Source organism: Mastomys coucha, unplaced genomic scaffold, assembly GCF_008632895.1.
Source record: "Mastomys coucha isolate ucsf_1 unplaced genomic scaffold, UCSF_Mcou_1 pScaffold6, whole genome shotgun sequence".
NCBI lineage: Eukaryota > Metazoa > Chordata > Mammalia > Rodentia > Muridae > Mastomys > Mastomys coucha.
In genome coordinates this window covers 95247453-95257503 of record NW_022196912.1, presented here as the reverse complement: position 1 = coordinate 95257503, position 10051 = coordinate 95247453, and the positions used below count along the sequence as shown (strand labels likewise).

The 10051-nt window shown below is 46.5% G+C and overlaps 1 long non-coding RNA gene across 1 annotated transcript; it reads right to left on the bottom strand.

The window, feature by feature from the left end:
* Window positions 1-208: 208 nt before the first annotated feature.
* LOC116080750 lies at window positions 209-1743 on the bottom strand. Its single transcript, XR_004114589.1, has 2 exons — window positions 1421-1743; window positions 209-442 (listed from the first exon to the last, which is right to left on the bottom strand). It is a non-coding gene; the product is annotated as an uncharacterized LOC116080750 (long non-coding RNA).
* Between the last annotated feature and the right edge of the window lie 8308 nt (window positions 1744-10051).

Sequence of the window (10051 nt, the reverse complement as noted above, 5' to 3'; positions counted from 1 at the left end):
GAGACTTTTATCCATCTGGTCCCTGCTATACCCTTTCTACCTAGTGCCCAGCACATAGTAAGTACTCTATAAGCAAAGGCTAAACAAGGGGTGTACACAGCTACCCTGTGAAGGAGCTGGGATGAAGGTGAGGATCCTCCCTTTACAGACGAGGCCCTAAAATTTAAGGGAATCTCCTTGGCTGGGGGAAAAAAAAACCAAACAGTTGTTGTTTTAAATACTAATTGTTGAGTGTTAATGAGAAAACAGCAGAGGGGAGCTTCATACATTATAGTGTGCTCCCACGGAGTGAAGGTTAGAAGGCACCCTGGTGCAGCAGTTCAGACTGAGAAAGTGGCAGGAGGCTGGAATCGTTGTCTTCATCATTGTCTGGCTGCTTGCAATACAGACATCCCAGGCTCCAAGGAAACACCTGCCCCAGCTCAGCCAGATCTGAATCACACTGAAAGCAGTCATTTAGTTTCAGCAAACAGCAACAGTCACTTTTAAATTAACTTGGCTTGTTTGAACTTTACTGGTTTTATAGCTTCTTTGGAATAGAATCTATTTTGCTTTTATTGTCAATGCTAAAGAAAAAAAAAAACAACCTAAAAAGTTTGTACCTAGTTTTACCTTTGTGTAAATGGAAAGAATATTCTAAAAATTGGGTGTGGCAGCTCATATAATCCCAGGGAATGGGGAAACCCAAGCAGGAGGATTGCTGTGAGTTTGAGGCCACTGAGCAGGATGGAGTCTTTGTTTCAAAAGAGAGAGAGAGAGAGAGAGAGAGAGAGAGAGAGAGAGAGAGAGAGAGAGAGAGAGAGAGGAGAAGAAAGGAAAGGGGAAGATAAAAAGAGAAGGGAGAGGAAAGAGAAAAAGAAAAGGGAAAAGAAAAAGAAAAAATAGAAGAGGCGCGGCAAAGGGGGGAGTGAGAAAAATAACCAAGTGTAGCAATGTATGCATGACTGTTACAACGACAACACATCCTTTGTAAGCTAACAAAAGTAACTAATTCTAACATTGTAACAGAAACTAATAGGTGTGTGAGCGTTTGTATCCTTTACAAGGAAACTTACTTACTACTCAAGATGACCAAACACTTTGGAAAGAGTTAAACCTTTGTCTCTGACACCGGAGCTGGGAGTCTGAGAAGGATTTCAAGAGAAGGCCCAAGAACTAACTCAAGGATCACCTGGCCAGTCCAGCCTCTCAGGCGGCTTCTGAGAAAAGACTGGGTTTACTTAGCTGAACTCAAGGCTCAATGCCTGACCTTATCCTGCCTCCCACCTAGGGAGAGTTGACCCCTCTCCCCAAGCTATCTCTTCAACTCCAGGAAGTGACCTGGCGGGCCTCTGGAGTTGAGAGCAAGTGCTCCTTGCCTTTGCCTCCCCCAGCCCCAGGAATCTGCCTGCCAACACCCAGGTTGGGGGGCATTACTCACCAGGAATTCCCAGCTGTACTTTGGGTGTTTGCCTGCTGATATTTGCTGGGAACTAGAGATATCTGGGAGGTCTTCCCAGCTTCTCTTAGCTGGCTGGGGCAGGGCAGCTGTCAAGCATAGTTATCTTTGTTCTCAGAGCTGACCCCAGAATGGCTGCTGGAATTAGAGATTAGCCTAGGGTCCTTTCCTGCCTTTAGCTCAGGAAGTTGAGAGAGAGAGATAGAAGTTTGCTCACTGAGGAAAAGAGGGTACCAGAAAGCCAGTTGCTCTGTCCTGAGACCAGAGAGCTGGGCACAGGGTGGGAAGCAGCTACAGGCCAGTCTTTTCTTAGAGATCCTGTAAGGGCAGTCTGCCCACTGTCATACCCACCCTGCAGTCTGCACTGGGAGGGGAGGACTGGCCCTCAGGAAACAGTTCCACTCAAGCAGAAGATGAAGTCTGGGAGAGGCTGGCTGGGCTGCTCAAGGGACACAGCACACTCCAGCCTCACCTTCCCCAAAGGCTCAAGGACTCACGAATTGCTTCCCTAGAGGCAAAGGAATGGCTTCTGTCTGATAGGGAAACCGAGGCAGAGGGCTGGGGTTTTACTAAAGCCGTATTTCCTACAGCCAATAACTCATGGAAACACTGGAGGTGGAACACGAAGACAAAGGGCTCAAACAGAGCAGAGAACAATCTGTCAGCTCAGAGAGGTGCGCTGAGTTTCAGAGAATTTGAGTTTAATTATCCATGTGCTATTGGGTCTGAGGACCAAGCTAGTTTCTTCAGCATGTTGGACCTAGAAACCCAAGAAATCATAGAGTTGTGGTTTGCTTTCTGTCACCATGATAAACGCCATCATCAAAATGTACCTTACGGAAGAAAGGGTTTATTTCATATTACAGCTCCAGTTTATCACAGAAGGAAGTCAGGGTAGCCCCTGGAGACAGTAGCTGAAGCAGAGTCCATGGAAGGATACTGCTCACTAGCTTGCTCTCCCTAGCTTCAGCTCAGCTAGCTTCTTTCCATTCCATATTCCCTGAAGAAGGATGATGCTCCCCACAGAGGGCTGGGCTCTCTTATATCAATCGGCAATCAAGAAAACATCCCACGGAGATGCTTCACAAGCCAGGCTGATTGATTTGGTCCCCACATTGAGACTCCTTCAGATCACTCTGGTTTCATTAAGCTGACAGCTGAGACTAACTAGGGAGATTTTTTTTTTTTTCCCTATACTCTTCTAGCCTTCTATGGCTTAAAGTGAATATCCTTTATTCAAAGTGCTTAGGACTACAGGGTGTTTTAGATTTTAGGGTCCCCACCCCTGATTTGGGAGTACTTACAGATACATAATGTGGTATCTTGGGAATGGAGTCAAGGTCTTAATACAAAATTAATTTCTGTTGCAAATATACAGCCTAAAGGTAATTTTACACAATATTTTTAGTATATCTGCATGTTGACTGCAATCTATCATGTGCGGGGAGATGTGGAATTTTCCACTTGTGGTGTTATGTTTATGTGGTAAAAGTGTCGACTCAGGGAACATCTCACATTTTGAATTTCACTGGGCATGGTGATGCCTGCCTGGAATCCCAGCATCTGAGGAATATATATATATATATATATATATATTTCAGCACTTGGGAGGTGAAGGCAGGAAGACATGAGTTCAAGGTCATGTTTAGCTAAGGAGAGTTCAAGGTTAGCCTGGACTGTGTGAGACCTTGTCATAAAAAATAAAAAGGGGGGGGGGCTGAAGAGATGGCTCAGCAATTAAGAGGGCTGACTAGTCTTCCAGAAGTCCTGAGTTCAATTCGCAGCAACCACATGGTGGCTCACAACCATCCGTAATGGGATCTGATGCCCTCTGGTATGTTTGAAGACAGCTACAGTGTACTCATATCCATACTTGTGGTGTTATGTTTATTATAAATAAAATATTTTAAAAATAAAAAAACAAACAAGCAAACACAGTGGGAGTTCAGATCAAGGGTGTGTACTCATTCTGTGTTCAAATGGCTACTGTGCCTCTGTAGTTTAGGAATGTCCGTAGGAACCCATTATCCTCACCCTATAAAGGAAGAGAACTCAGGACACAAAGAAGGAAATCCCCAGGTTGCTGGGTTAGGGGCCTCGCAGTGGTTTTAGTTTCTAGTATCTTATAGATCCTACTTGTCTGGCTTTTCCTATAAGGCTCTGTAGGGCCCATACCTCATAGTAGGCCAAGGAGAATGAGGCCTGCTGCTTACTAGGCCCTGGGCTGGCATTCTGTGTTTTTTGCCTCACTTCAAATGTCAGTCCAAGGACCAGGGCTGTAGCTCCGTGGAAGAGTACTCATTTAACAGGCACAAAGGTGCCAGGCACTGGTGGTGCACACCTTTAATCCCAGCACTTGGGAGACAGAGGCAGGTGGATTTCTGAGTTCGAGGCCAGCCTGGTCTACAGAGTGAGTTCTAGGACAGCGAGGGCTATACAGAGAAACACTGTCTTGACACCCCCCCAACCCCAAAAAAAATAACAGGCACGAAGGCCCAGGTTCAGCCTTAAGCAGAAAAAGAAATACATTGATTTGGAGTTGCTTTGACAAATACAAGGCCAGTTCATTTCCTCTCAAATCGTGCTGTCTATAACTAGCTGTTGCAAGGCCAGAGTCTATGGGAGGAAGCCCCAGGTCTGAGCCCAGCTAGGGCATTTGTTCTTTCTAAGCCTTCCAGAGTGCTGCCTGGCATGGAGTGGGTGTGTGCTATGCATTCCCAGAATTCTCAGGCATCTCTGTGCCCCCTTCTTTCCCAGGGAGGTTTGTTCCTCTACTTAGAGTAAGGCTTCCTCGACTTTAGGCCACCTGTGACTCCTAGTGACTCACTAGGAGCTGCCCTGAACATGCATAAAGCAGGAGGCTGCGGCAAAGTAGGGGGTGATGGCCTTTCTCTTGAGCAGCTCCACAGCAAAGGCTGATCTGGTGGAGAAGCTTCAGCGTTCTCTTGTTTGACACCACCTGAGCAAATGTCTCGGGTTTCAGTCTCCTCCACCCTCTAGTGTGTACAATGGCAAGAATTCTTCCCATGGCCTTTGCTCCTTTGTTTTTTGCAGCCAGAGAAATCCAAAGGATGCAGAAGGGAGTAGCAGCTGGGCCTGCAGGCAGGGTCAGTGTGGTTTCCTAGTTGACTCGTCCCACTTTGCACTTCATTCATCTTCTTGCCTCCACTTTCTCTGCACACATAACTCCAGGGAGTGATGAGAATTGAACCTAGGGTTCCAAACACACGGCGCATGCCTTCACCGCCGAGCTAGACCTCCAGTCCAGGACTTGGTTTTGACTTATTTGGTTTGTGTCTTCTTATATTACCCAGGCTCATCTCAAACTCAGTCTTGAGTGATCCTCTGGTCTCCAGCTATACCTTAGTGGCACTATGGGTATGAGCCACCGGGCCTAGCGAGAGATATAGTTCTTTTACACTTTCATTTGAAATGTCAGTGGATGCATGGAGGTATAAGACTTTAATTCCATCACCCAGGAGGTACAGGCATATGGATCTTTGTGAATTCAAGGTCAGCCTGGTCTACATAGTAAGTTCTAGGTCGGCCAGGGTTATACATTGAAATCTTATAAAAAAAAATAAGAAATCAAAATCAAGTGAAATGTCATTCAAAATAGACTTTATTTATTCAGCTGGATCATTTCTACTAAAGCAAAACAAAACACCTTCCACTCAGAGACAAGCAGTCCTCACACTGAATGGTCTCTAAACATACACTGTCTGTTTTAGGAGACACAGGGTCATGTCTACTTTGCTGGCCTGTCCCATGTCTCGCCTTTTTGCTTTGTTGAGTTTTGCTTTTATATTTGAGATAACATGTTGCTATGCTGCTAAGTCAAGCCTTGGACTCAAGACCAAGTGCCAGGATTAGAGATTTGTGTCATCATAGCTTCTTCACTGTGTGTGTGTGTGTACTCATGTGTATGTATGTGTGTGCTGTGTGTATGTATGTCTGCATGTTTGTGTATGCATGTGCATATGTGTATATGTGTGTGTGCTGTGTATATATGCACATCTGCATGTTTGTGCATGCATGTGCATGTGTATGTATGCATGTACACGTGCATGTGTTGTTGCATGTGTATGTGCGTGTGCAGGTTGGTGTCAGGGGTTTTCATCACTCTCTTACTTTAAGATCCCTTACTGAACCTGAAGTCTGCTGATTCAGTTAGCCTGGCTGGCTTGAGAGTATCTGGAATCCTCCTGTTTCTGTCTCTCCAGTGCTGGGATGACAGGAATGTGCTACCACCATGCCTGGCTTTTACACAGGTATGGAGGATCAAGTCTCTTGCTCACACAGCAAGCACTTTGTGGAAGGAAACATCTCCCAGGCCCCATTTCTTCATTCTTCTAGCACAGTGCCAGGCACAGATAAATACCTGGTGAGTGCATGAATGAAGGAATGAATGAATGAGTGAATGACATGTGAGGAAATAGTGAAATATGCATGGCAAATAGAGAACGAATTACTACTCACCCATCAGTATTTCCCTCTTTTCTCAGAACATTCAGGTCTTTCTTCTTGATAACAACCCATCCTTAAGCTGGTGTCTTTGAACACACATGGTCCTGTCCCAAGAGCTCCATGCAGATGGACCCTCAATCCTCACCTCCTCATGTTTTCAGCCCTCTCCTCCAAATTGAATCCATCTTTCAGAATACAAGTAACTCAAGTTTCTGTTTTAAAGAAATCTTCCTTGACTGCAGCTCCTCTCTATTACCATAATTCCCTTCTGTGTCCATGATCTTAACTTATTCACCACCTAGTGAATACATTTCTTTTTCTTTTTTGGTTTTTCCAAGTAGTCCTGGCTGTCCTAGAACTTGCTCTATAGACCAGGTTGGCATCAAACTCAGAGATCTGCCTGCCTCTGCCTCCCTCTTAGTAGCTCTTAAACTCACAGCTGTGGCCACTCCACTGAAAGCCTGGACAAAGAATTTTCAGCTGTGAGGTCCAGAGACCGTTGCTTTAGGGACTGCTCCCAGGCTTTTCTGGTATATCTGATGTGGCCCATTTCCCTCACCTTGAAAACCTATTACTCCTCTACTTCCGTGGTACAGGGATGTTCCAAGCTCTCTCCTCCTCTGCTAACTGCTTTTTCTCAGTGTCTTTCATGAGTTCTTGTTCTTTACTTTCTCATTTCTTTTCTTCCCTTTCTTCCTCCCTTCCTTTCTCCTTTCTTACTGGGCGGGGATCAAGCCCAGAACCCAATATATGTGAAGCAGGCACTCTAGCACTGAGCCATCCCACTCTACCTCATTTTAAGTGTTGTATGCCAAGGATCTGCCTTTGACCTCTTCCCAGTCCACACAGGTGTCTGTTGTTGCTGTTCTCAGGGTGTCAATACCACCCATACACAGACAATTCTCACATCTATTTCCTCTGAGGTCAGCCTATGAAGCCAGCCTGATTTCTAGGCAACCAACACTGACCACGTGAAAAGCACCTCAAGTGTGTTCAAACTCAATCCATGGTACTGCACCTAAACCTTTGTATCCCAGCTCATGTGGCCAAACTTCTCCTGTTCACCAAATTTCCCAAACTGCAAATCCTTGTCAGTTCTCAGCCTCAGCACTAGATATTTTGAGTCAGAAAACTCACTGTTGTGAGGAGACTACTGTGGCTAATGCAGGATTCAAATAGCATCCTGGCTTGCTATCAACTAGGTGTCAATAATGACAACCATAAAGATGACTCTGCCTCAAACTCTAACTCTTGTAGAGATTTGCCTGCCTCTTCTTCCTGAGTGCTGGGATTAAAGGCATGTCCCACCACCTCCTGGCTTCGCAGGACAGGGATTAAAATCTGCTAGGATTGAAAGTCACTAGGCATGTATCTGGGTATCACTGTGCATCTTGGATGAGTTTCTACTTCTCCGGGCTCTGGTTTATTTTCTGTTAAATGGAAATTAAAAACATTTGTTACAGGTAAACCGCATGGTCTGTTCTATAGTGTACCGTGAAAAACTTGCTTCTCCTCTTTATATCAATTAAACTCCTGTCATCCCCCAGTATTGCCTCTGTTCACATCTTTCCTATTACAGCCTGGTTTCTACAGCAGGTCTTTTGGTTTTTCAGCCAGTTGTTTCCCTCTGTCTTCACAGGGTACAGTAGGCCTTCCCTCTAGTCCTGTTTTCCTTTCCCCGATGCTGTTCAGATCTAGCTACCTTGAGATGGTAGGCATCCAGCAGGATGCCATGGAGTCTCCTGCTCCTGTGTGCTAACTTCCCTGGTCTCTCTGCCTGAAATAAGCTCCCAAGCTCATCTGACTCTCATTTCCTCCCTAAAGCTTACTCAGGTTCTACTCGGAGCCTTCCTCCCCACAGGGCTCAGTGCTCTTCCAGGTTCTGTAGAACCACATCGGATCTCCCCGTGCTTCTGTCTCATTTGGGCACATCTTTGCTTCCTAGTCTGTCTCTGATGTACTTGTGGGGAAAAATTGTGGATTTTTCAACATTATTATATACACAGAATGTCATGTTCACTGACACGCAGAAGGCATTCGGAAAATATTTATGGAGTGAATGAACAGATAGAGCACCATTATTGCTCTCTATGTTAGGTTTGGAGCCATAGTTTAGAAGTGCTTTTAAAATAGTTCATAAATCTGCTGTCTCTATCCCAGAAACGGTTGTTTCCTTGTCCAGGAGCTTAGAGAAGACACAGTACTGATGGTAACACTGGCATGAACGTGTGTGGCTGACTCATAACTGGAGGATATGTGTACACCCCCATCATTGTGTCCTCTGCCAACCAGAGGTGCTTTTTTTCTCCCACTCTGACCATCGTGGGCTCCACCTACCATAATTCAGAACTCTTCCTGTCATCTTCGTCTAACTTATTATACTACACTAGCCTCTGGATTAAGCAGCCACCCTACCAATACAACTGGCCTCCCTTTCCACATTGTAGAATCTCGGATTGAACTAACCACAGATTAAAAGTATCCCAAGGTTTGGAGATTGCTGACCTCGTACACTTCATTTTCCTGTCAAGATTTCCACAACAGTGTGAGTAGTCACATGACATTTCTTTTTATTTTATGTTTTTTTTTCTTTTTCTTTTTGGCTGCATGCACATCTGAGTGATGGTATTAGAAGCCCTGGAACTGGAGTTACAGATAGACCTGAGCTGCCATGTGAGTGCTGGGAATTGAACCCTGGCCCTTTCCTCTGAAAGAGCAGTCAGTGCTCTTAAACACTGATCCATCTCTCCAGCCCCCGAGTCACATGGTATTTCTATTCAGAAATGATTTAAAGTGTACACTGGATGTAGGTTACATATCAATCAATCTTGTGCTGTTCTATACAGGTGACACTTAAGCACTTGCAGATTTTGGTATCTGCAGTGGTTCTGAAATCAGTCCCGAGTATTAAGGGATGACTGTATAAATTTAAACCCTACTGGTACAAGAAGGATGCATCTTTTGTCCATATCAGAACGCAAAACCAACTGCAGGTTTCCTTGTTACTGATTTTCATACTCAGCATCTCTCAAAAGACCACCAGGAATCCGGGAGGCTTCTTCTAGGATGCAACAGTGCTGGGCCAACACATTCCCACCTCCTTTACTGAGCCCAGGGAGTACCGCCAGGCACCAAACAGTTTGGTCTTGTTTCATTTCTTCCTCCTCCAAGGATAATAAGGTTTTGTCAGGCACAAGTCTACACACAAAATGGGCATGTAGAGTCCGTACTGGCTAAATCGCTTGTCTAGTTCAGCTCTTTCCCCATCTGTTAGGTGTATGACACAGGCAGACCATTTTAGGGCTCTTCCTAGTTTCAGGAGAGTGTAGGTAGGGAAGCTGTAAAAGTGGGGAAGGAGAAAACTCGTCTCCAGAAGGTAGCTTCAGTTGTGTTAGTCCACCAGGGCATACCTGCCAGGGAACCTGGGAAGCGGGACAGCCTAGCTGCCACACGAGTAGTCTGCAGCGGGCCAGTGCACCGAACCCTAGAGAAGTACCCAAGGATTCTTGGCGAGGCGGGAAACTCTTGGGCTGAGAAATGTCAGCTAGCCACAAATCTGGCTCCAGAAGGACAGGGCTCAGCCTGGTCCCGAGGGGCGGGGCGGGAGCAGCTGTGAAATCAGGAAATTCCTTTTTATTGTGGGCCCTCCCTACCTCTTTCCAGGATGCCGACTTGTCCCAACCTAGGTTCCCGAGAAAGAGAAAACGAAATATGTCTTGGGTTTCCCTGTGCCCTGCTGGGCTTTGTAGCTTGCGTGGGACCGCAGGAACACCGGTGCGCCCGAGTTCGGGGCCTTCCCGCCGGCAGGGAACGGGACCAATCCTCAGCGACTTCTCGGGCTCCCGAGCACAGTGCCATTTGGTCCCCGAGCTCTGGGAGGCGTCTCCAGGCTTCACTCCGGTTCAGCTTAAGGTGGTGTCACATGAGCTGCGGGGGAGTGGGAACCCAGGGAGTGGGCGGTGGCGTGTGCGCCCGGAGGGGGCCGCCCAGTCCACCTATATGCACAGAGACCCGCCTGACGGATGCCAGGAATTCCCAATGAGAGGCGCTGGGGGGAAGTTTGGGCAACTGGGCCTGGCCAATGGAGAACCTCGGGAGGGCTCTGCCCCTTCTCCCCGCCCCCGCCCGCCTCTGTTCCCGCAGCTC